This window comes from Strigops habroptila, chromosome 18 (assembly GCF_004027225.2).
Source record: "Strigops habroptila isolate Jane chromosome 18, bStrHab1.2.pri, whole genome shotgun sequence".
NCBI lineage: Eukaryota > Metazoa > Chordata > Aves > Psittaciformes > Psittacidae > Strigops > Strigops habroptila.
In genome coordinates this window covers 711,122-737,950 of record NC_044294.2, presented here as the reverse complement: position 1 = coordinate 737,950, position 26,829 = coordinate 711,122, and the positions used below count along the sequence as shown (strand labels likewise).

The window sequence follows — 26,829 nt, the reverse complement described above, 5'->3', positions numbered from 1 at the left end:
CCCTCTGCACCACACACCTCCTCCATCCCCAACAGCTCTGCTCACACAGGCTTGGCCCCTGCACCCCACTGTCATTTATCAACCATGGGCAATTGAAAGCCTCAGCAGCACCCGATGATTGAATCTTGACCTTTATTTCCCAGGTTTATTAACTCCCTGCCCCAGTACGTGTGGACTGAGCAGGGCTGGGCAGAGACAGGGAGCACTATGGAAAAGCAGTACTGGATGCATTGGGCACAAGGTGCTGGGTACCAAACTAGTCCAAATCGCTCCGAGGAGCTGAGCAATGTCCATAGCACAACCCTTTCCTTCCCTTTGCTCCAGAATATCCCTGCAGAGGGAAGTGCCTTGCTGCGTGCACAAGCTCAGGGTCACTGTGTGTGAGTTAGGTTTGCAGTCTAACTGGGCTTGTGTTACTGCAATGGGGTAAATAAGGCTTGGTGCTGAGTTTTGCTCCCTGAATCGATGCACTTCTGTGGGGTGTGGTTGCAGTGCCTGGGAATGGTGTGTGGCGCACAACCGGCGTGTCCCGGTGCCCCGCTGCTCCTGTGGTGGGAGCTCCAGCCAGCAATGCCGCAGGGAATATTGATTAGTTTTACAGTGCAACCTGACAGAGCCTATTCTGGGGATGTAATGAAGATGGATGATCCCATCCCCTTGCCCTGGCGCTTTGGGGAAGGGGAAAATCATTCGCTGCATCCTGGAAGGATGCTCTGTTGTCCATCGCGCCTCGCTCTTGTACCTTGTCTCATTTCCACCTCTCCGGATGATTTTTCCTTCTTTCTATCTTCATGGCTCTCTGCCTTCCCTTGTCCCAGCACCCGATCGTCCCACCCCACCACATGGATCTGGTGCTTGGGCTGGGAGGCAGCCGAGCCTCGTCCAGACCATCAGGGGTGCAGACTACAGCACTGGGATGAACTGGGAGAGGACTTGTTGCAGTCTCAGTGGAAAGCTCTCCCCACAGCCAGAGCCACGATCCAGCCAGAGCCATGATCCAGCCTTACCACAGCTCATCTCTCCCTCCTCCTCTGCTGTAATTCCCTGTCTCTTGTTCTTCACCCCCTGCTTTTGCTTCCCCCACGAGTGCCCATCTGCATCTGCAGCCCTGAGCACCCCGGCTGCCAGCCTGCTTACTGCAAGCACATCCCACCGCCAGCACATGGGGAGACCTCCACTGACAAACCTGTGCTGAGCTGAAAGGCTCATCCCAGGACCCCTGAAATGTCAACTAAGTGCAGCTCTGTGAGGTTGATGAGCTCCTTTCACAGCCTGATCTGAGCCTTTTGGAAGCCACAGGCAGTGCTTTTTCCTCCACTGCCCAGCAGTTGTGAATCCATATTTACCATAAACCCAAGCTCAAGCATCACATGCAGGAGGCAGTTATGTACAGTCATAAAAATGATTTACAATTGGTCAGGGTTTTCAAAGAGGAAAAACGAAGAAAGCTCATATATTACCAGGTCTTTATTTCTCTTCCGGCTGTTACCCTTTAGAATGCATGTTTTCAGGTTTTTCCCAACAAACACGGCTGGAAACGTTAAGGAGTTTTTATATAAGAGCTGAGAATCCTCCAGAATCACAGGGCTGCGGGAAGGAAAAACCAATCCCAACTGCTGGAATGCACAAGGTGGGATCTCCAGAGCTGCTGCGCCTCCTGCACAGTGCCCATCTCTACTACACCTTCAGGTGATAACCTAAAAAGCCTCACTGCTGCCTTCCATCATATCCAAACCCTGACGTTCAGAGGGGATCCTCTGCTCTGACCTAATGAAGAGGTGTTGTCCAGTAGCTCCAGCCCAGGGAGATGCCCCACACTGGAGCAAAGATTTCCAGGGATGCAGAGCCCCAGGGATAATGGCAAACTCTGCTTTAAACCTTTGAGCCTGTTGAGGCTGTTTTGGGGTGGGAACTTTGGCATTCCCATTGATGCTCCGTGCATGCAGCCAAGCTCTTATAAAACCCAGAGGAAAATCATCCCGTAGCAAACACATGGTGCTTTTCCCAGCCTCATGAGTCCCCTTGGATACTCACAGCAGAGTGACTGCTCTTTTTCTCAGCTAAGGGAACTAATTCCATGAGTAGTGGAACTCCACTGTGAGCAGAGGGCTGGCTGCAGCGATAGGGAGGAGAGGAAACCACAGTGCCCTGTCATTTTGCAGGAAATACATCTAAAAATAGGGCACCCCAGGTACCTGCCTGGCTGTCACTGGCTGCAAATACACTACGAACACAATGATGGACCTTTCTGTGCTATGCAGTCATTTCACCACCACTTTGGGGTGCCTTTGGGGGAAGAGCTTTGGAGGGACGATGGGGGTGAGGAGCACATCCTCTCCTTCCACAGCCACCTTTTCCGCCTGCTCCCAGCTCATGGCTTCAGCTTAACATCTTGGCAAGTTGTGCACCAGGGGCAGCGCAAACGTCGGTGCTTATGGCAGGCCAGGCTGACAGCTCCTGTGAGCTCGACACCGCGAGCATCATTTCTCGCTGATCGCAGAGGGAAGGGATGGAAGCAAATCTTACATGACACATTTATTTTTGTCATCTATTTATTAGCTCAGAGCAAAAGTCCTGCTGAATTCTGGGGATTATGCAAATCAGGGACATCAAGGCAATTAAAAGAAAGCCCAAGTGAGCACAATGTCAGAGCCGAGCAGATGCTGAGAGACAGCACAGCCCTCCCCGGCCGCTCCTGGCCTGATGCAGCCCCCAGTGTAGCATCCGGATGCTCTTGCTTCTCCTCCAGCTTGTGCAGTCAACCCAGCCAAGCAGGTTGTTAGGCCCATGGGCCCCACACATCTCCCAGCCTGCTGCTTTGCTGTGGGGCTGCGCCTGCTGCCCTTCCGCTGTTTGGGAGAAGGATGCGCGGGATGCCTGCTGCATCCTCATCCCCATCGCAGGAGCTCACTGTGCTCACCCGGACTGATGCAGCCAAATCAACGCTTAGACTAATCCCAGGCAGAGATGGAGTCGCTGAGAGGGTATCCACAGGGCAGAGATGAAGAGATTCCTTGACCCCTCTATGGGACCCACCAGGGAGAGCATCCCAGCACAGCGTGGGGTGAGGTAATGCCATGCTCATGTTGGGTCAGGCACTGCCGTGGGAGGAGGATCTGGCTCGCTCCACGGGTCTGAAGCTTGGCTAAATCCCCACTGAATCACCCGTTGTTCCATTGACAGCTCAGGATTTATGAGAGCTGAAGTGGATGGATAGCAATGAGCAAGTGAAAAAGCCAAGTCCCAAATCCGACTTGTCTTTGCTTTGGCAGACCCTGAAGACTCAGGATGTGTGTTTTGGGATTTAAACCTGTCTGAACCCCTCTATTTTGAGATGGAGGTGGAGGGGGAGCTTGAGGCAGCTGGAGTGCATGTTGGTAGCTGCATCCAAGGACAGCTCCTGCCCCGGCAGCTCCTGGAAGTGGAAAAACGCCGTTTCCCAAAAGCCTGTGGAAGAGCAAAGGGAGGCTGGCGCTCGGAGACTGGAAAGATGCAGGGAAGAGCCAGGGAAACACGCTCCTATCCTCACTCTGCTAATTACACTCATTAGGGAAGGAATACTGCCTCCGATTGGGAGCCCTACCAGCTCCTTTTCATTTCCCTGCCTGCCGAAAGCACACACCGGAGCGCTCGGGAGTTGGGTTCTCTCCTGGAAATGGGCATTTCTCCTCCCAGGTCAGAGGCTCTTTTGTGTCTGCCTGGCTGGGAGACGGGGCTGAAGACAAAGCAGAAAGGGAGAAAGCGGGAGAGAGGCGGGATGGGGCGAGCCGGCATCCCTGCGCCGGGGGGACCGGGTGCCTCGGCGGTGGGCTGTGCCGGGAATGGGAAGCGGAGCAGCGGGAATGCAGCCGTGTGCACGGCTCAATGGGGAGGTAATTTATGCACTAACCTCAGCTCGGGGTTGTGGGGAGGCCTCTTCCCATCGCCCCTTCCACCCGCCTCCTCCCGCCCTGCAGCCACACACAGCCACACAACCCCCTTCGCAATTGGGAAGACACCTATTGAGCACCGCTCTGGCATTGCTGGGCTTTTGTTCCTCCTCCTCCTCTGCTGCCCAAGCTGCTCCTTCCCTCCGCACCGGCTGCCTTAAGTTGCTTGCCATGATCTCCACCAAAGAATCGCCGTCCCGCTGACGTCCCGCGGTGGAGGCGGCGGGAGGAGAGACACAGGAGAGCAAAAGGAGGAGGAAAAAGAAGTAAGGCAGCGTTTTGTCTCTTTCTTTCTTTGTCTCAAGTCTTGCCTGGAGGAGTTGTGTGTGTGCATGGGGGGAGCGGGGCAGTCAATAGCAGTGTGTGCACGCTCCGTGTGCGATGGGCATCTCATGAGCACATGTGAACCACACGCAGCCACCGTGTGTTACCTGCACTGCTCCCCCCCGGGCGATGCCTATGGGCTCCCCAAAGCAAGTCAGGTCCTTCATCTGCTCATTGTGTATGTTCAGAACATGTTTCTGTGTGTGGATGTGAGTATGTATATTAACATCTGTTCACGCGGTGGTGTAGCTAATGTGTGGCATTTGCTTGCATATGTTCTTGTTAGATGAAGTTATATTCTTGTGGATATAAATGTAATTAGCTGGAACAAATTGAATTCTCTTTGTTTTAGGTGAGAATATCACCAACTGGTCAAAATTCATCACTATATGAATGTTTGTGAGGATGCGTGTATGTATTGTGTGTATATATGTGTATATGTGTGTGTATATGTGTGTGTATATGTGTGTATATACGTATATACACATATTCACATGTAATCACATTACTTATGCTGACACACATGCAACACATGTTAATGTACTTACCAGCTAAATTACACGTGAGCTCTTTAACTGCTGGATTTCAGTATGAAGCGTGCACTTGTATGAGTGTTCCTGTACATGAATATATGCTCATGTACATATGCTAAGTTTTTTGTCTTACTCAAGTACCACACACACGAAGTGGGGGTGTTCTGTAGGACTGGGGGGGGTGTGTGCAAACACTTTTGCATTGTAGGCAATGGGTATAAAACCCTTGCACCAGCCCCAATTGCAGAGAAAGAGAAACTCTGCCTGGTGCAGAGTGTATTTTGCTTTGCGATGAGTGGGAACTGAAGGGCAAAGAACAGATTTGTTAGCGCTTGTGCCTTGCTGAGTAGCACTGAATCCTGTAGGAGAACAGCACGAGGTGCTGGTGTGGTCGGAATTGCTGGAGCTGCATTTGAGCAATCCTTCCTCCGGCTGCAAACTTGCAGCTCCGTCACCAGTGCTGGTATTTGGCACACAGAGGGAGGCTCTCCGGGTTCTCTCCGATGAGGTAATCCCAAGGAAAGATAAGGGAAGTGCTGCATGTATTAACCTGAGCGGTGATGTCAGCGAGGGGAAAGGAAATTAATGGCTCGGAGATAGGAATTGCCTTGGTTTTGGTGTCATTTGACTGCTGCTGTTATCTCAGACATGCCAGGGGAGCGAAACCAAAGGGGTCCGGTGATGGGGTCCTGAGGGCTGGCAGGGTCTGGGGGAGACCAAACAGCTCCTGGTGGCTTGTGCAGAGATTTGGACACTCTGTGTGTGTGTGCCCAAGTGTGTGCCTGGGTGCACTCCTGGGTCTGCACTGTGATAGCCTGTTACTACTAGAGAATAAGGGACCCAAGGGATGCCCCCTCCTGGTTTGTGTCTGCGCATCCCCACGGAGCGGTGGGATGCAGCAGCAGGGCTGGGTGGGACCAGGGCTGGGACGGCTCCAGGCAGAGACAACAGGCTCAGGTATGGGCTTGGGGACACCTTCACACTGTGCTTATGGGTGTCCCCAGGGGGTTTGTCTCCTCTCCTCCCTTGGGAGGGAGCAATGGGACCCTGGTGCCCTGCCCAGCATGGTGAGCGATGGAGGGAAGGTCTCCAAAGTGCAAAAGAGACACTCTCCACCAGAATCTCACCTCATGCTAATGGGTATCACATTGTGTCCCTGATGACTTGTCAGCAGAATGTGAGAAATCACTGGCAGCAGCGAACAACAGGGCCAGCAGGAGACGAAACACCAATACCTCATGTCACAAATACATCCCTTCACACCGAGGATGCACCCGCGATGCTCCCCAGACCTCTCCACTCAACCCATACAAACCCACCACCATCCCCTCTCCGGGGCTAACCCATGTGCTGTCTCTTATTGCAGCCCCACATCTCCTACCCTCAATGCTGCTGTCCCTGCATGCTGCCTGTTGCACCAAGGTGCTGATGACAGCAGAGGACAAGGACAGCCCATGAGCTGGGTGAGCCTGAGCTTGGCTTGCAGATCTTCCCTCTGAGGCTGCCAGCTCAACACAACCACGGCAGGGACCCTGCAGAGCCCAAAGCAAGGGCCAGTTCTCCTCTTGGTGCCTTGACTTGGTTCACGAACCCCTGGGAGCTTTGGGTGAAAGCTTGCGTGAGGCTCAACCACAGGACAGCCTGGATGGGAATAGCTGCTAGGAACCCTCCATTGCATGGGCAGGTTGAGTCAGGGGTGGGTGAGTGCAGGGATCACAGTGTGGGGCAGTGGTGTTTGTAAAGGAGGCTGCAATTTCTCTTGTTTGTACCAGTGCAAATCCCACGAGGAAGAGGAGACTACATGGATACGGGTGGTTAAACCCTCTTCAAACATGGTGTGAAGCTCTGGTGTGAATTTGAGTCCCTGCTCCTGTCCCAGGAGGGAGCTGGGTCAGTGGCTTTAGAGGTGCTGTTTGAGCTTGTGCCTGTGAGGGTGAAGCCACATGCAAAGGGGGTTTGGGGTCTGGTTAAGCAGATTCAGCCCTGATTTATGATGGTGGGAGATGGGTTGATCTCTTTTCTTCCCAAGGCTGTGCCCAGGGTGGTGTCCCTCAAGCCACCGGAGTCACCAGAGGCAGGGTTGAGCTTAGGGAAGTGTCTCCGCAGGGGAGCTGAATGTGCAGAGGTGATGGTTATCCTGCTTTCGCCGGACATGTCCCTGTACCCCCACAGGGGCTCTTTCCTCGCCTTCCTCCTCTAATTCCTCTGTCTCTTTGTTCCCTCTGCTCCAGTCACTCCGGATCACCGACCCATCCCCTCCAGCCCATCGTTTCCCCTCTCCCTCCATTCCCAAGCCCAAATTGCTGGAGATCCGAGGGGAGCAGGGCTCTGAGCACGGGAGGGCTCGTGCTGCAGCCCCTGCCTCATCCCCAGCGCATCCTTCATCCTCCCTGTGCTCTGCTCCAGCACATCCAGCCAAATTCCCCCCTGGATGCTGCAGCATCTCCTGCCTTGCATCCCAGACTTAATTCCAGCTGCTGGAGCTGAAGGAGACGTGACCAGGAATGCGCTGAAAGGCCCGGGAGGATCTTGTTAGTGAGTGACTTACCTGGGCTCCTGAGCTGCATTTGTCCTCTCTTTAATGGGCTGGGTAGCAAATTGCTGCCTAGTTTGCAGGAACCAATCTGGATCATTCTCTCATCCCTTCCCTCTCTGCCTCTCTCATCCCTCCACCTTGACATAAAGCTGGAGGAAGCAACACTGCTTTGTAGTGTGCAGTGAGGCTGGGGTGAGGACGATCATAGGGGTTGTGAACCAAGACACACAACTCATGGGTTTGGGGTCCTGGGGCCAGACGTGCCTCTCGAAGGGGCACTTGGTTGAGGTGCAGGGCCCCTGCTGAGGGCAGATTTGTTGCTTTGCAGAGCACAGAAGCACCGAGGGATCAAGCAAAAGGAATTTATTCTGCGCTTCTTCAGCACACAAAATCACCTGGGGCTGGAGAACGCTTTGTTTCACCCCAAGGAAAAGTGGTCCTTACATTCCCAGTCACCTAAAATAAGTACTTGCAGTAAAAAGGAAGGAGAGCTGGAAGTGGCATGCTGTTCCAAATGGGAAAGTGGGGAGGAAAGGTTGCAGCTTCTCAGAGCAGGTTTTGTCCCCAAGACTGATGGGTACAAACTAACTGGATTTGCAAAACTATCCCTCCTGGCTCAAACTTCCCTGTTCCAGTGAGTCCCACGGGCAGGGACACCTTCCACTAGAGCAGGTTGCTCCAAGCCCCTGTGTCCAACCTGGCCTTGAACACTGCCAGGGATGGGGCAGCCACAGCTTGTCTGGGCACCCTGTGCCAGCACCTCAGCACCCTCACAGGGAAGAGCTTCTGCCTCAGAGCTCATCTCAGTCTCCCCTCTGGCAGGTTAAAGCCATTCCCCTTGTCCTGTCCCTCCATCCCTTGTCCAAAGCCCCTCTCCAGGTTTCCTGGAGCTCCTTTAGGCACGGGAGCTGCTCTAAGGTCTCCCCTTCAGGAGCCTTCTCTTCTCCAGGCTGCCCCAGCCCAGCTCTCTCAGCCTGGCTCCAGAGCAGAGCTGCTCCAGCCCTCGCAGCAGCTCCGTGGCCTCCTCTGGACCAGCTCCAACAGCTCCACATCCCTCTTGTGCTGTTGCCCCGGAGCTGGGTGCAGGACTCCTTTTCTCTGTCTCAAACAAGTCACTTTTATGCTGTATCCTGGAAGGAGCGTGTGATGGCACCTGCAGAACTGGGGCTATTTTTGCCTTTTCCTTTGCTGTGGCTGCCAGAACATCCCATGAAGGGAGCCTGGGGTCTGCCTGGTCTCTGCTCCACGCGCTGCTGCAGCGCTGGTGGCAGCGGCTGTGCACAGGCTGTTGCTGCTGCAAACACGGGTTGTTGAGCACGTCTCTGGCATGTCTTGGGCAGAGTGTTGCAGACAGTGTGGTCTCATCCTCAGGCATGACAGGGAAGGAGATCCGTGCGGCTTTCCCGAGCTCAGCACTAAGGATGTGCTGTGTGACCCGGGATGTTGCTCAGCTTACCTGCCCTCCCTCTTGCTGCCTGTAAGAGGGGGTTTATAGAGCATCCTGCAAAGGTTTGGGTTGTATCTGTTTTGTTCAAGCAGCTACCAATACAAAATCAGGTGATGAGAAAGCTGATTAAAGTCCATAAAGAACCCCAGTATCACCATATCCATGGGACATACTAGCGTCAGACTTCAGCGCACCTTCAGCTGTACAGAGCAGCGTGACCAGAACTGCTTTTGAGCTTCCTCTTCCCTATGTAAATGTTTCTATACAGCCAAAAAGTCCAACCATAATGGCTTGGAGGACAAGGAAATGCCTGCTGAAGGCTGGGAAATGACATTGTTACAATGACAAATACTCTCCAAATACCCAATTCCTGATCCTGGGCGCCTTATAAATGTGATTAGTAGATCTAATCTTGCTGTGCTGGAGCCAGTTGTCAAGACAGCTTGAAAATGGATCGTTGCCCAACTCTGACTTCAACTGCTCCCCAAGTTCTAATAGTTAATGTTTGAAAACTAAGCAAGAGTTGGGCCCTGCATTCCCTGCCCTGGAGCATGATCCAGAGAGGGGATGGCGAGGGGGAATTGCAGATGATCCCCTAAAAGAGAGGCTGATAGAGATGCAACTAGTATGGATCTCTGTGGAAAACAATATCCTTTAGGTGTGCCCAGCTTGGTCAGTCTCTGTTCTTGAGTATCTGTCCATCTGTCCGCCCATCTGCCCACCCATCCTTCCCACTTGTAAGGTACGTGTTGTTTCTCTCCACCTTGCAGTGGAGATGGAAATAGCCCTGGAGAGGCTTTTCCCACTCCTGAGACATGGGCAGGGAGCTGGCGAAGGAAGGGATGAGCCCTGGGAAGGGTGAAGCAGTGCTGAGAGCCACTGGCTCTGGGGAGGCTTCCTCTGGTGCTGTGATTTTGGGTGCTCTCACTTTGGGTACTGTCATGCAGGTACCCCCAGAGGCAATGCCCTCTTCTGCCTCTCCGGTGCTGGTGCGAGCTGCTGGGTGCAGGGTTCCTGCAAACCAGCTGGAAAAGCAGGAGAATAAGATTTCCGAAGGCACCCAAGTGCTTTTGGGCAGCTGGGATGGTTTACACCAGGTTGTCGGAGCATCCCAGTGCCCCCCAGGACTGGTAAAACCAAGGCTAAGCCCCCAGTGCCCTCCCAGGGTTGTGGTGCAGGCAGCTTGCTGAAGGCAAGCACTGCTCTAAGTACTGCGAGTCTCTAAGGTGCGTTTGGTGCCTTTACTCGGGATTCTCCTGTGGATCCCGGTGGGAACGTGGTTTCATTGCTGCGGTTTTGGGGCAGCCTGACTGCGATAAAGGTTCTGGTGGTTACTGTGAAGGAGTTCCCAAGCTCCCACCTTCCTTCCCCACCAAAGAGCCCCCACCTCCCCAAACCGGGACAGAGCGCACGGGGGAGGCTTTGAGCGTCTATCCAAGATAGAGCGGATTTGGGCACCCTGTCAAATGTTCTCATTGTCTGACCCTTGTCCAGATGCCAGTAAAACCCTTTGGGAATTTCCCCCTCCACCCAGCGCACCGGCTTTAATTACAGAAGAGGAATGTGAGTGCAGAGCCCTGCTCCTCCTGCCTCTACGCTCGGGTGCCCACACATAGACCCCGCAGTTTGGGGTCTGGGATGGTGGCGGACGGAGAGGGGATGAAGAGGGGCCATAGGGAAGGACAGCAGCGGAGATGCGCGCTGGGTGCCCCTGCCTGGTGTCGGTGGGATGCTTCCCAAACCCAGGGTGACAAGCAGGGGCTTGTTCCCCCCCGTCCCATTCTGGCAGCAGTACCCGAGCAGCAGGACATGAGTAATATACATCCCACTGGGGGAGTTAGATCAAAGGCAGTGAAGTAGATACAAGAGGTTTCTGCTTCACAGACCAGAGAGGCTGCAGTTCAATAGCGCCTTTGTTACCAGCTCTCTGGAGCTGGGGATGGAGAAATACCTGACCCCCCGCTCCCTCCCTCCCTCCAGCCCCTCGGTGCTCAACCATTTCAAGTATGCAACACACAGCGAGGCTCAGCAGAGCCGTGGGGATGGCAGCAGGAGCCTGGGCTCCACAAATGGGACCCCCCATAGCCACCAGGGCTTGGAGGCGATGAGAGCAGCTTCCTCAGGCACCCCTGAGCATCCCTGCGCACCCCTGAGCACCCCTGCGCACCCCTGAGCACCCCTGAGTACCCCTGAGCATCCCTGAGCACCCCTGAGCATCCCTGCGTGCTGGGTTTTGCTGGCAGGGGCCACAAGAGGATGGTGCTGGTGATGTCGTCCAAAGGCCCATGCCAGCTATCCTGGTGTCTTCCCATGGAGAGGATGCCACGCCGCCAAAGGTGAGCTCAGCCGCGCTTGGCCGTCGGCTCCGGGCTGTCCTCGGGTCCCTGTGGTGAGGGGATGGGGGGTTTGGGATGGGCACGTGTCCTTGTGCTCTGATGCTGGCACTGGAGCTGCCCTGCACTGGGTGCAACCTCCTTGGGAAGGTCTTGGGTGCCAAAGCAGATGGCAGAGCCATGCCCAAAGAGTTATTAAGCTCAGCTTGACAGATACACCCCGCGATGCACAATGAAATTGGGGTTGTCTCCTTAGTGCACCCCTGGAGACCAAAGGGTGGGTTGCTGCCAGAGCCGGGGGGCAGAGACCCATATGTGGGGCTCCTGCATGCACACAGCACCCCAGGATATTTGCTGGAGGAGCTCCCCAGAGCAATGCTGGCACCCAAGGGCACAACACCAAGGCCAAATGATGCTCCTGCTGTGGGGCTGCACATGGGTGCATTGTCCTGCGGCTGCTGCAGGGTGCAGGGGCTGGGAAGGGAGTGTGGCTGTGTCAGCAGGTGGCTTTTTTTCCCCTTCCCATTCACATATGGGAGTTAAAAGAAGAAAAACCTTGGGAAAACACTCGTTCAGTCATACCCGTGTGCTTCAGAAGTTTGGTTTGTAGGTCAAAGTCATGTTCGCTGCTATTATGAACCGCAGCGGGCAAATTCCTTCCTACTTCCAAACCTAGTTGCTGTATAGCTTTAGAAACATTGAATTTCCCAAGGATTCTTGCTAGGGCAACAAGAAAGGGAGTTTCCTACACTCAATAGCGGAGCTGACCTCATCAGCTCCTGGCAATTAGCAGCCACTGCTGCTGAATGAGCCGCGTCCTGGCAGGGGAACGGGATAAAGGCAGAGGCTGGTGCTTTCCCAGGGACAACCTGGGCAGTTTTGGTGCCACCGAGTGCAGGGAGGTGGAGAGGCTCCTGCTAAGGGATAAAGCCTGTGTTCAGCTCTTGAAGGAGCTGCTGGAGCGGGTGCTCCCCATGAAACACATCACCTTGTGCTGGGATGCCTCTTCTGGGGCTATGGAGATGGAAGCGCCTCATGAAACACATCACCTTGTGTATGGAGTGCTGCTCCATTTGAAGCCAGGGTGACTCTCTGGTTTATAGCTCAGGGTTGAGCAGGTTTACTGGGATCCTTAAAAGCAGCACAACAAGGTGTGATGGGGAATACACTGACAGAGATAAGGTGTAGCTGTGGCCAGGACACTGCAGAGTGAAGCTAAACCATTTCCTTGCCTGCTCCTTGGGCATGCTGCCATTGATCCAGGCTACAGCATGTTGTCTTTTAAGCTGGGAGGGAGGACAACTTAGATGGAAGGGTTACTTTCCCCCCCTCCTCCTTTCCCTTTCTTCCTTTTCTTCCCCCAAAGACTGCTGGCTTATCCTGGGTAAGCCCTCTGCTGTGGTCTATGGCTTTTTATTCCTATGTGATTGCTTTTCCTAACTCATGTAGGGCGAAAAGCCATGGGCTACACAGAGGAGGGACTCCACCTTCCAGGCACCTCTGCAATCCGCCCGGACTCCTGATCCCTTTTTAATCACTCATATTTATTTGATAACAAATAACAAGTGAAAGGGGGCATTGAAGCCTTGCAGAGCCTCAGAGGTTTAGCAAGACGGATGGGGCAGGGGGGTGGCGAGCAGAGGGAGAGACAAAGGGGGACGGGGATGGGGGGGGCACGGCCTTTCAGGCGCCGTCTTCCCCTTTCAGAGCTGCTTTTCTTTGGCAGCAAGTGCTTTTCTCACACGGTTCAAAGCATCCCCACCTGCAGCCCCATGGAACAAAAGCATCAGGCAGAGACCAAGGGCATGGCCAAGGGCCGCGGTCGCTGCCTCACCCGGCACCAAAACGCCTGCAGGTGATGGCAGGAGCCCTTCCTGCTGTTGTTGGGTGCCCCAGGGGGCTGAGAACAGCCCAGCACCTCCAGCCCCATCTCCCCGCCGCATCGTGACCCTTCCAGGGGTGCTGCAGACCACGCAGGTTTGCACTGGGCAGGATCCATCCCTGCAGTGCCCATGAGGCCATAGCCAGCCCATGGAACAAGGATGTGTGGCCGGGAGCATTGGGAAGGACAGGTTTAATTACAGAGTGGGACTTTAACAGTGTGCACTTCTTAAACACATAAATACATGTGTGTGAGCACAGCGGCCTGGAGAGCAGGAGGGATGGGGTGGGAGGAGATCCCATTGCTGCAGACCCCATCGCCATGGATCCCATCACCACTGATCCCATCACCACAGATCCCACCACTGTAGGCCAAATCACTGCAATCCCCATCACCACAAACCAAATCACTGCAGACCCCATCACCACAGACCCCATCACCACAGCCCCTGCTGCCCCTGTCAGCACCTGAGCACTGGTGGGGGTTCCAAAGCACCTTTGCCAAGCAGGAACAAGCAATTTCTCTATTCTCTTTTCCTCTCCTCTCCCTTCCTGCTCTTTGAGTCACTCGGTGTCAGGTTTTCAAGTTTATTTCACCAGCCTGGAATGCATCTTTAAAAATAATAGTCATTGAAAAAAGCCGAAAGCTGAGGTTCAGCTGTAATCCCATGACTCAGGGAGGTGTGGAAGGAAGAAAGTCATGAAATCCCCTGAGTTCCAACAATGAAAGCATGAGAGCTGGCGAGGCTGGGGCCCAGAAATCATCAAAACCAAACAGCATCCGTCAAAATGAAAGGGATGAAGCCAATCTCACCAGCCTGGTTTAATTATTTCTTAATGAGGATTTGCTCATTCAGAAAATTCACGCCTGACAATGGCTGCCCCGAGCCATTGACGCCGGTGGACATGCATGGCTTGGTCCTGCTGCTCCCCTCCCGGGATGGGGAGCCTGGCGTGAGGGTGACATTAACCCCCAAGACATGGAGAGCAGGGTTCTGTCATTCATGTTGCAACCCAAAACGTTTCACTGGGGAAGCAATGAGCAAACCCCTCTCTGGATGGTCCTGGTGGGTTCAATAAAACCCCAGGTCAGCCCCAAGCCCCCCAGCAAGGCTCCTGCAAACAGTGGGGGAAGAGCTATCGGGGATGCTGGTGCAGGGGTGCAGACCCCATCTCTGGTGGCGATTGCCCATTGTGAAGAGAGCGCAGAGGGATGCAAATATCCGCTAGTATTTTGGTGGCTGTTGGGCAGATACTAACTAATCAGAGCAGGGTTATGTGCAGCCTGTCTGTGCTATGCTGGCGAGATGCTCCACCTCTGAGACTTGCTCTCACTCCCTTGTATCCTATTGATTCTTCTTTTAGCAAGGCAGGCATTAAGCAGGAAAGAGATAGAGGGACCATGACTGTGTTTCCACAGGGCTGTGTTCAGGAGCAGCCGGGATGGGAGGAACTGGATGGGTCCATTGGTTGAGGTGGCTGGTGCTCAGAAGCCAGGGGACCAAATCTGTTTCTCGCCCTGCCTTGCTGAGCTCCAGTTCCCCCTGGCAATGCACAAGGGCTTAAGCAGCAGGGTTTGATCTGTGGTTTTCAGTCTGTTTGATCCCAGGGCAGGTGGGAAGCCGTGCATGGGACAAGTGTTCTGATGGAAGCCGTGCAGAAGGCATTGGCAGGGACCTCTGGAAAAGGTCCATGGCCAAGAGGAGGTGTTGCCAGCACCAGGTGAGCTCTCAGCTTGTCTGGCATCCACCTCCCAGCAGCAACTCCAGTCGCCTTTCAATTAGCACAGGCTGTGATTACTGGGCAAAGCAAAACCCCTTGACTGCTGTGCTTCTACAGCATTCAGGGCATGAAATAAAGCAGGAGATCAGGTTGGCATTTCTGAAGCATCTTCGAGAACCTGGGGCACACACCTATTATGAAAAAGGCAGTGATTGAAATCCCATCCCTGGTCCAGAGCAATGAGCTTGAGGAACAGCCACTGCAAAGGTGGCTCCTGGCCAGCTCCATCTCCAAAGGCACCTGCGAAGGAAGATTTTGGAGCAGATGGACCCCTCCAGCAGTCCCTGAAATCCCAGGAGGAAATGTGCAGAGCAGGACAAGCCGCTAATTACAGATAATAACTGCTCTGTATGAGTGAGGCATCCACCGTATCCCAGAGCTGCCGGTGGATGAGGCACAGGCTTGTCCTGTGCTGCCCTGCAGGGAGGGGAAATCGCAGCCACATGCCCCGACACAGAGCTCCCATGCTGCAGTATTGGCATCCCGGACATCCCTCGTGGAAGCAGGAATGCGAGAACACCAGGCTTGTGCACAGCTCCCACACAGCGCTGGGGCGAGCAGGGTGCTCGTCCCACTGGGATCACTGCCTGCTGCTGCCCGTGTGGGGATTGGGTTGGGGTTTGCCTCTGTGCGCTGGAAGAGCAGCAGAAGCAGCGCTGGGTCACCCGGCACCATGGATGCTGGTCCCAGGAGATAAGTGCCAATTATTAATAGTTTAATTACAGCCAGATGATAATGAACTGAAAAGCTGGGGCTTTAATCAAAGCTGTGGCAGCACCCAGCCCTAATGGGACACAGCGGGACTCCCAGCACGTCGCCAGCAGTGCTGGAATCCCCTATAGAGGCAATGATGCTCAGTGGGAGCCTGGGGAGATTTGAAAGCACAGGATGACCAGAGAAGGACCAGGGCACTAGAAATCACACTGTAACCCACGTCCCCAACGGGCAGACCCATCCACGTGTGGGGCCGTGCTCTGCGTGAGCAGCTTCCCCAGGCTTTGAGCCATAATATTATCCTTGGGTATTTACCCACCCTTTGCATCAGAGGGTTCAGTTCCTCGAGCGCTGATCCCACACGGAATGCAGGTCACTCGGCTGTGCCAGCAGTTGGCTGGAGGAGGTTTGCACAGACAAGTCACCGACGGGACAAAAAGGAGACAAATGTGGGATTTGATGGGAATGATTTATTCAGCTCTGCTCTGGGCAGGGAATGACGCCTGCGCCGGTTGTGCCATGGAGCACCTTCCTCCTCCCTTCTGCTTGGAAATGGGTTCTTTAGTAAGTGGTGAGGCCACCGGTGCTGAGTCAGCCCACGGCTAATGAACACCCCGGCTGCCCATTGGAAATTTATTGCACCTATTAATTACAAGCATTAACTGCAGCCAGTGAAATCTTTCTAATGAGGACCCTGGCGACTCTGCCTTCCTGCAGCAAATGAACTGTGTGTGTGGGGGGAAGAACCAATGGGCTCAGCAGACTTTACAGAAGCGATGTTTTAATTAGTGCTGCTGCTCTGCAAACATGCCAAGCAGCATCTTCTCCCTTCATTATCTCTCCTTAAAGGGATGCTGATGCTTTGCAGGTTAGTTTTACCCCGGCCTCGTCGTTGTTGGGTTTCTAATGCAGTGCTGCTCATTATAGAAAGTGCTTTGAAGGCGGTTTTCTTGTAGGGCTGGTTGTAAGCAGTGAGATGGCCAAGGTTTGTGGGAGGAAAAGGGGGGAAAATAAAGGAAATAATGATTCTGAAAGCTTGGCCGAAACCCAGCTACATTGGCATTAAACCGAAATACAACTAAAGAGCTAAATCTACCCTCTTTCAGAATGGCTTTAACCTGCCAGAGGGGAGACTGAGATGAGCTCTGAGGCAGAAGCTCTTCCCTGTGAGGGTGCTGAGGCGCTGGCACAGGATGCCCAGAGAAGCTGTGGCTGCCCCATCCCTGGCAGTGTTCAAGGCCAGGTTGGACACAGGAGCTTGGAGCAACCTGCTCTAGTGGAAGGTGTCCCTGCCCGTGGCAGGGGTTGGAGCTGGAGGAGCTTTAAGGTCCCTTCAACCCAAACCAGTCTGGGATTCTCTGATCTATTATGGGAAGAAAGTCCCATGAGCACTGGGCTTCTCCAAGGGTGTCTGCTTACTGGATCACAACCAGGCTGGTGATCCCCAGATTATCAGTCCCTCTTGAGCATCTTGGCTGTAGAGGTGGTCTATGCAGACTCGCTATCACGAAAGGCAATTGAGATGAATTTGTTTCAACATTTCTACATCTCACAACGAATTATTTAATCCCATTCGGTTCCCTGCAAAAACATGGGAGCAATTTCCATTGCAAATGAGCTCATTTCCCAGGAAAACAAACCCCAACGAGCTGGTGGCAAAAGGCAGCTTTGAAATGTGGGGTTTAAAATGCAAAACTTCATGTAGGCTTTTTTTCCAACCAAGTATCTAAAAGTGAATTCAATGCTTTTGCTCAGCAATGGAAACGCTGGGGCAGAGGAAGAAAAGCAGCCGAACACCCCTTCCCCACTGACATCCACTGCCTACATCCCTGCCTGCATCCCTGCCTGTATCCTTGCCTGCATCCCTGCCTGTATCCTTGCCTGCATCCCTGCCTGCACTTCCCTGCTGACGCTGACCTGTCTCAGCCTCCTCCCTGCCTGGCTGCCCAGGGAAATGGCTAATTGCTGGCTTAAGGAATAGACTGTGTCCAGCTGGTTCAGAAAGACATTTTTTAGGGCTGAGGGAGAAGTGCCATTATTAAAGTGAACGTGCTGGTTCCAGACAGCTCCCAATTCATCACTGTGACAGTGACAAACAGGGCCCGGGGTTATGCAGTTGACTAAAGAGAATTCTCCAGCTTTACATTCTTAATGCTCCTCGTATTTGCAGTGGAGTTTCATCCAAAAGGATCTTCTCCCCTGAATAGAAAGGGCAGCACAGGGCTCTGAAGCAGGCCCAGCCCTTGCAAATCAGGCAGGGCTTCTGTCAGCACTGCCCAAGCCAGTTCATTTCTATTTTTAATCAGTTCCTGCTCCTTCAGGCCCCTTTTTCTACCTTTTCAAGAGGAACAGGAGCGTCAGCCTCAGCTGGGCTGCCTCTATTCTCCGGGGCTCATTCATCATTGTCTGCTGCCTGAATGGGAGGCAGAGGGTCAGCCTGAAAAGCCTCCGTGCTACAAGCTCCTCTAAATATATCAATAGCTCCCTAATGGAAGCTGGGGTCCGAGCTGGACCGCCCAGGCTCTCAGGGGGGCTTTGTGCAAGGGGGCATGGCTGGGATGGCCATAGGGGGGACATGGGGTGGCAGTGGGGACCAGTACCCATGGGGACCTGGGGGGTCTGTTGCAGATGTGTTTGCCTGGTTAATATGAAGGGTGTTAAACAGTGGGGATGGTGCTGGGTGAGAGCCCTGCATAGGCAAGGAAGGTGTTTGCCAAACCTGGTTTTGGCAGTGCTGGATCAGACCTGGTTGTGCCAAACCAGGGTGGCAGCTCCCAAAGGTTTCAATGCTTCTCCCTTCCCGTCATCCCTTCCCCAGCTGAAGCTGTGCAAAGCCAAGAGGATGCAGGGCTCAGGGGTGAGTGGCTCCCACCCCAATGAGCTGCCCCCCACACAGCCATTCCCTCCAACATCCCATTCTCAGCCTCGTAACACAAAGCAGCAGCAGCACAAAGGGAGACCTGTGCCTGCTGAGGAGCCATTCAGGACGGGAGGCTCATGAATGGGCCTGTTGTCACTATGGGTGAGTCCAGAGGTAGCCTGATTTAATTTGGGTGCTACAGACAGGTACCCAGATGGCTGCGGAGGTGGGGCAGCAGCAGGGATGTATTAAATGGGATGCTGCTGTTGGCTTTGTGCTGCAGCTGGGCCCCTTGGAAAGAGGGAAAGAGGAAAGGCAGGGATGTGGGATCACCCCCTGCAACACCACTGCTGGTGGAGAGTGTGGAGAGATGGGGGCCCATAGACCCCACGTGCTTTGGCTTTTTCCCCCCATGGTTAATGTTCTCCTGGTTGTCCCTGCTGGGGTTGTGGGCTGCAGGCAGCGAGCTGGGGGCTCCCAGCAGTGCCTGGCTGGTGAGGGGGGGTCACTCTTTGCTCTCTACTGTCAATGTCCATGAGCCTCGGGAGGTGACAGTGCCTCATCCACTGAGATTGCCACTTGGTCCTCAGTCAGCTTGAGCATCACACCCATTGCGTGGAGGGGTAAACTGAGGCTACAAGACGTTCCCTGCTGATGGGAGCAGGTGCTGAGGCCGGGCTCTGCAGGGAGCTGTGGGTGCTGTGGTCCCTCTGCATGGCTGGGGGGTGGCACAGTCATGATGCTGAGGATGTGACTCTCTGGGCATTGAGCATCAGCACTGCCCTTTCTGGGGCAAAAATCAGAGCTGGTCACCTGCAAACTGTACATGAGCTAAGAATGAAGCCGGGAGAGGATGCAGGGTTCACTTCAGACACAATTTCTGCACATATTTGTTATTTATTTCTACATAAAACCAGCCTTTCATTCGCACAATCACACTTTGCAGCTGTGGGGCCATGATGTGGGCTGTGCTCTGGGGCACCAGCGCACACAAAGAGAGTGGACCCCGTTCTCATCTCTGCCTCTTTGTGCCGTAACCGCTGGTGCCGGGGGCTCCCAGGGGCTTCCCCCCCAGCTCTCGAATATGCATCAGGCCCTGCAAGCTGTCCCCACGTCTGTGCCAATTGTTCACTGCTTCTGAGGAGAGGGGGGCTTAATCTCCTTGTCTTTCAGTGGGTGGGGAATTGGGAGTGCGTGGCTGGGGGGCTGGATAATGGGAAGGAAGGGATGTGCGCCAGTGCAGGGTGATGTTCCAGTGATCTGGGCGGTCTGTCCCACATCCTCCATCCTGCCTGTGCATGGAATCGCAGAATCAACCAGGTTGGAAAAGACCTTGAAGATCATCAAGTCAAACCATTACCCAAGGAGCTGCCCTGACTCCTCTCCCTATCCCCATCCAGGTGCTCCCAAGCCTCTCCTCCTGCTCCAGGTGATGCCCCAGTTCACCTTTGCTTGTTTCTGCGGGCTCCATGGCTTCTGCAAGATGAAGAGGAAGAAGGAAGAGTCCAGTGCGCAGCAGGAGACCGCAGTGTGAGGAGCAGGCTCCTGTGTGCATCCCACCGAGCCGTGCCTTGGGACCCCATCCCCTTCCCCTTGGTACGCTGGGGGGGGTGTTTGCTGCCTCCTTTCTTCTCCCCTCCCCAAGGACCAGCTCCCCACCGAGCATCACCCTCTGCCTGCACTGCATGGAGGTGTCACAGGGGCTGGGGGCTCGGGGATGGTGCTGGGCAGGGGAAGGGGAGCCTGGCGCTGAGCAATGGTTCTGCTCATGGGCAGCAGCAGCGGGCGGGAGGTGGTTGATCTGCTCTCACACACTTATCCTGCAGCTTCTCTCATCTCTCCCCTCTCTCTTCCCAGATTTTTGTGTGGCCAAAAGCATGGGAAGGACCTTGCCGAGAGGCAGAAGCGGATGCTGTGGGTGTTATCCATGTGCTGCACCATCGGCACCTGAGCAGTCAGTGATGGAAGGACTCTGTGTCCCAGCGGGGTAGAGACTTCCCTCCTGAGCAAGCCAACCTGCCCTTGCCCCAACAAGTCCCAACAGACAGACCTGGAGGGGTTTTCAAAAGCCGGGGCCAGACCTTGTCCTTCCTGGAGTCCTATTGCTGCAGAGGCTGGCCCCTGGCTGGTAAGTTGTCCCGCTGCTGCAGAAATGGCTGAACACCAAAACCAAGCTGGTTTGGGGTTGGTTTGTGTTTTAAAGCAAGTGTCTGGGACCCCAAGAAGCCGTTCTCCGTGTCCTGCCCTGCCTGGTCCCATGGGTGCAGCACCCTGCAGTGCTTCGGAGGCACCAGACACACCAAACCTGCTCGGACACTGCTCCTTGTGTGACCAGGGAGGACCAGGAGCTCCCACAGCACAGATGGGGGACACCTTGGTGTGCATCCCTGAGCCATGAGGCTCAGCAGGAGCTTGCTCTTCTTTGGCAAACAGGCCAAAATCCCTGAGCTCAGAGCACCGGAGATTCCCTCCAGGGACATTTCTACCACAAATACATCCTCCAGAGCAGAAATCCTTAAACTCTTCCATACTGTGCTTCCTTTCTCCATACGGAGACCATGACGCCAAAAGCAATGCCCGGGGCTTTTGATCCTGCTCCTGCAGGAGCCAAGTGCTCTCCTTATGCCATGTGGCCATCCCCATGTCCCCCTTCCTTCCCAACCTTGTCCACGCGTTCTTCCCACCCATCATTGAAGCCATATGGAGCCGCCGGTGTTGTGCCTTCCCGGAGGCATCTCAGACAGATATCCCTTCTCAGATCCCTCCACAAGGGGGGAGGCTGCTGGGTCCAGGGAGCTGAGGCCCCTCAGGGTTTGGGGGCTGCTGCTTGGGTCCCAGTGCCTGGGTCCCCATCCTTGAATGCACCCAGCATTGGAGATGCTCCCACTGCAAGATGTGCTGGAAAGGACAGCCCTTAGGAAAGGGGAATGCTCCGGAGCAGCCGTGCTGGGGCTATCAGCACAAGGGGGGATTGACTTGAGCAGACTGGCACCCCTGAGGAGCCCCCTCCATGTGGGATGAGAACAAATCCTCCCTGTGATTAAGTGGCTCGACCTTTGCAGGGTTTGCCCAGTGCTCCCAGAACAGCCTCATCCTCAGCAAACAGAGCTGTACGTGCTGCTGACAGCTCCCCTTTGGAGACGTGTTGCCTCAGCCAACATCCAGAACCAACACGGTCATTGCTTTATTTTCTTATCCAAGGGATTTAGCACAAACCCCTGATCCTGGCCAGGAGCACCACTAACACCAGAGCTTTACATCCTCTCTGCTGGGTGCCCAGTGCCCAGGTTCTGGTGGGAAGCAGCTGACCGGGGTGGGATGTGATGCTTGGAGCCAGCCGGGACCAGGCACAGGGCATGGACCACGCGTGGTCTCTGTGTGCCAGACCCCGGGGTCGGGGTGCTGGGGACACTTTCCTTGTTCCCCTCTTTAAGCCCAAGGGATGAGATCCAGCAGTGCAGCCCCTGGGCAGTGTTCCCAGCCTGGTATTTCCCAGCTGGGCTCCAGGTTTTGGCATGGGAGAAGGCACAGGATAGGATGTGAGGTGCCCTGCGAGGGGTCCTGTCATTTGTCACCACTGAGCTCAGCAGGTTTCAGCCTGGCACACACAGAGCAGAGTGTGTCACGCTGCGGTTAGTGCCGCTGTAACGTCTCCTCTGAGACTTCATCAGCCTTTTACTTGTACAAGATGCTTTGCTGAGGACTGAGGGTGGCTGAGGTTAACGCTGATGCACCCACATCTGGACGGTGCGGGATGGGATGATGCTTCCTGGTTGTGGTGGGAGTCCCCTGGGCTGGGCTGGATGAGCTGGAAACATGCCGTGTGTGCTGTGCATATGTTGTGCATGATGCACATGCTTCTCCAGGGTGCACGCACAGTGCACACGCTGTGCACACGCTATGCACATGCTGCACATGCCATTTGTGAGTGTGGCAGCAGCTCTGAGCCTGTTCAGGTTTTCTGTGTCCCAAATATTCCTGTCTCCAGCGAGAGGTTCCCAAGCTGGATAAATGAATGTAGCATGTAAAACTGAGACAGGCACCACTCACCCGCACCCATTCCATGTGCATGGAACACATCCCATGTGCGGTGTGCGTGTTAAAGCACTGGAGCTACAGTTATTTTCCCACCTCCCTGGATGGATGTAGCTCTCAAAGCAACAATATGTTTTCCACCATGGCTCCGAGCAAAATGGTTTGCTCCTGGGTTGACCTCTATTGTGTTCATAAATGGCTTGTGGCGCTTTTTGATTCCTCCATCATAATGACTTGACCTCTGGATTGATGGCTGAAGGTCCTTTCATCTCCGCATTGTTTCCCACCAGCCTCCAGCCTTTTCTGTAGCAAACCTGCCTGGAGCCGAGCCCCATCCCACTCACTTCCACGGATCCACAGTGGGCAAACGGGGTTTTTCCTCTCTTCCCAGTGGCAGCATTTGAACAGGGCAGCGTCTGCTTCCGAGCCTGCGAAGGCTGGGATATGACAGCTCTTGTCACAGTACAAACACTCTGTCTCCTTCTCTCTCCCCACATTCACACTCCCCGGCATTCTCATTAGTGAAGTCTGCTCGTTGCTCAGGGTTTCCTTTGCCCTCCCCAGTGACACACAACCTGCCTTTGACTCTTCCACCCCACTTTGGCTTCTCTGCTCCAGAAGCGACCGGACCTGAGTGATGCTGTAGTTGATAAATCTTACTCATGTCAGTAGTGATGAGCTATGAGCTGGAGTTGTCCATCCAGTGGTTTCCAAGTGCTTTTCCAAGGCTTTTCCTTGGACCCCCATGGCCGAGCAGTGAACCTGAAATTGAAGCTATTGCTGGTGGCATCTTTGGGGTGAAGGGTGCCTTAAAGTGTGTGAGGTGCAACTTGCCCTCTCCGTTACTCTGCAAGCCCCCCGTTACAGCACGAGCCTAACCTGCGCTGTGGGTTCCCAGGGTTCGTGGAGGGAGCCTCCTACTCTGTCTCTCCTCAGGAAAATGAAAGATGAGTTTGTTCCCACCAGCAATAATCCTTTATTAATCCTATTACACTAAGGAAAGCATCCGACTTCCCTGGGAGCGGATGGTGGGATGCAGGGAGGAGGGAGGCTGCTCTCGCCCTGGCCAGGTCCCTGCTGGGGCTTTGGGGTGAGTGTCCCATGGCTCGGCCCCTTCCCGTGCACCCCAAGCAAGGAGTGAAGCTGGGAGCAGCCAGTGACACCCCTGCACCAGCCCTGGGGATGGAGAGGTGATGAGGAGCTGCCTATAGCAAGGGATCAGGGTCTGGAGAAATCAGTTCTAATGATGAAAACAAGCAGAGCATCCCCTCGGGCTCACTTCCAAGAGAGGCAGCGAAGCCCCTTTGCAAATATGGGCTTCCTTGGGAGCGGAGGGAGCCTACAGATGTTTATTTGCATGACAATAGGCGGGTTGGGGACCAGGACGTGTGCGTGGGGCGCAGGGCACAGCCGGGCTGTGCTGGAGGTGGCCCTGCCAGGGGAGCTGGTGCTGCCTTAGAGATGAAGCAATGTTTGTGCAGTGAACTGGAAGGGAATGCCACCAATTGGAGGGGGCGAGCTAAGGGGAAAACTGCAGCTTGAACTCTTGTCTTGTAACACATCCTGAAGGGTTTTGCTGGAGAGGACGAGGGGAATGGCTTTAACCTGCCAGAGGGGAGACTGAGATGAGCTCTGAGGCAGAAGCTCTTCCCTGTGAGGGTGCTGAGGCGCTGGCACAGGGTGCCCAGAGAAGCTGTGGCTGCCCCATCCCTGGCAGTGTTCAAGGCCAGGTTGGACACAGGGGCTTGGAGCAACCTGCTCTAGTGGAAGGTGTCCCTGCCCGTGGCAGGGGTTGGAGCTGGAGGAGCTTTAAGGTCCCTTCCAACCCAAACCAGGCTGGGATTCTATGATCCTATGAAATAACCAAGGCTATCCTGAGGCAGGCACTGCAGCAGGATGGACAGCTTCCACCGAACACCCCACAAGCATCAGCTTGGCATCGCGCATTGTGTTTAAGTGCTGTGTCTGCACAGGCAGGGCTATTTCTGCACCCCAGGTGGTAGCCAAGAGAACAAGACAAAACCACCTTCCTCCCTCCCGCAGGCAGGATGCTCTTCCAGCTGCTCCATGTTCCTGTGCTGACCCGCTGCTCTCCTGCGATTGCATGGAGAAATATCTCAGGCAGCCTCCTAAAGCCTTCAGTTCATGGCTGGGCTTGATCCACCCTTTGCATCCTTCTTCCCACAGCTCAGAACACAACCACTGCCCCAAAACACCAGGTTTGTCAGGCTGTTGTTACTCAGAGGACAATGAACAAGCAGTTTCAGGCAGCCCCAGGTGGGCATAGGCAAGCTCAACGTTGTTTAGGAAAGATGCTGACCTTGGTCTGTTCCTATTTTTGCACATCAGCACAGCCTCCTGGACCCAGGGATCCAGCCCCGGGGCTGTCCTTGGCGAGGACCTTGGGATTTATTTTTAGGCCAAAAAGGAAGTTGGTGAAACACAAAATGTGTTGCTTTAGTTTTGCACTGTCACGCATGTGGTGACCGATGGGGAACACACTCGTGGTCTAGGGATTAATCACTGCTCTGGAGTTAATTACAAGTGTAAAAATACAGGTCAAATTGGAGCTTTGTTTTATGGCAGTAGAAATCCAGAGAGACTGAGATGTCTACAGAGGTATCGGTTCTACAGGAACGAGCTTGGACTGGACCCCAGCGCTCAGATTGCTCCTAAATGTGGCTCAGCCCCATCCCTATGCAAAAGCACCTCAACAACAAGCACAAGCAGGAGAAGACAGGCTGAGGGAGCCCTGACTCAACAGAGCCCTGTTTCAACTCAGTGTTTGCTTTGAGGCTTCGCTCAATCCACTAAAATCTGCCTAATTCCCCCCATAATAAACCCCCATCGATCCCTGCAGAAGTGCGCAGCGACCAAGCAGAGGGGAAGCACAGAACCATCCCTGCAGCATCTCCCTCGTGCTGCCGAATGAGGAGCAAAGCATTAAACCTCTTTTTATTGTCCTTTTCCTTTTATCCCTCTGTCTGGATTTCATCACGGAGGGACCTACCCAGACATGTTCCTCAGGAGTCTCCCAGCCCCAGTAGCCATAGAAACCGGCTATTTTTAGTCTGTTTTCATGATGCCAGTAAATGACTTTTCTCTACTTTGGAGAGACAGAAGACCCCGTCAGCCTTGTGTGGTAAATGAGCATCTCCAGCAAGGCGGGCATCCTCTCCCGTGCACAGACAATAAACGTGGCATTTGTAAATAAGCACCTCTATCTACGCACAGAGCAGATTGCTTCCTCCAGTACTTCCTATGCCAGAGTAGATATCTATAAGGATTTTTAGAGTATGGATTTTATAGACGTTCAGAGATCAGGGTTCTTTGGGTACATGATGAGCTTCCTCCTTTCCTTAGCCTCTTCTTCAAAAGAGCTCCTGATCCATGTTACCCGTGGTTGGCAATGTGATCAATGAGGGTAAGAGCAATACTCGGAGCATAACTCGGCCCCACAGCAATGCCTTTACTCTGGGATCGCAGCAAGACTCACAGCCAGACGTGGAAAAAACACATTTGTCTGGGGAATTATTTGGCTACACACTAATGAGCAACCCGGGTAATGCAGCAGGCTGGGAGCTGGGGCAGAGCAGCATCGCCCTGGAGTGTTCTCTTAAACCATCGTCTCCCGGGATGTTCCCCCTTCCCAAAGGCCAGATTCGGCCCATGGGGACAATTCCCCTGCCCTCCTCGGGGGTATCAACGCTGGGGATGCAGGAGCATCCCTGTATCCTCCAGGACCAGCAAACCTCTCATCGCCAGCGGAGACGATGGGCACGGTTTCCTTTTAATGCCTGCCAGGTACGCTGGAGCTGTAAATACCCCGAGCCCGACGGCTCCTGCGGGCACGGATCTCGTTTACAAGGTTGTCCTATAAATTATAGATGCAAATCATGGCTGCGGTCTGCACCCAGAGACTCGCCTATTGATCTGTCTCCCGCTGGTTGCTGTTGGGACCGCCACAGCCCTGCGTATGGAGGCAGCGGGCTGTAGAGGGTCATTTGTCCGTCTGTCCATCTGCACTTGGACCAAGCACTTTCCCTGTCCGAGCACGCAGGGGAGCAGCGATGGGGCTGTTGTAATAAATCAGCTTGATGATACCCCTCAGAGACATGGGTTTGATTTCTTGTGTGCTGCTTGTGGTCCTGAGCCGGGGTGGGAGCAGGAGGGGAGGGAGGTGGGATCGGGGATGCTGTGGCAGGAGATGGGCAGGTCTCATCGCTTCCCAGCCCTGCTCCGAGCCGTGCTGCACGGTCACCCCTTTACACGCGCAGGAGCTGCAGCACGATCCAGGGTGATGGTTACTGAGGCGGTGTCGTGGCTCCCAAGCCCCGAGGTGACCGTGGGTACAAACGCAGGCGGCACCCATCAGGGCAGCCGGACTCGGGTGAACTCTAACAGAGACACACTGACACAGGCAGCAAGGAGCACGCTGCGGCGCAGACACCCGCT

General features: G+C 54.4%; 1 long non-coding RNA gene across 2 annotated transcripts; it reads left to right on the top strand.

Annotated features, from left to right (window-relative positions):
• The first annotated feature begins 3,414 nt into the window (after positions 1-3,414).
• On the top strand, positions 3,415-26,477 carry LOC115602352. Of its 2 annotated transcripts, none has more exons than XR_003989650.1 (3): positions 3,415-4,195; positions 19,740-19,935; positions 20,197-26,477. It is a non-coding gene; the product is annotated as an uncharacterized LOC115602352 (long non-coding RNA). The 2 variants fall into 2 exon arrangements; XR_003989651.1 differs by lacking the exon at positions 3,415-4,195 and adding an exon at positions 10,763-11,105.
• The last annotated feature ends 352 nt before the right edge of the window (positions 26,478-26,829 follow it).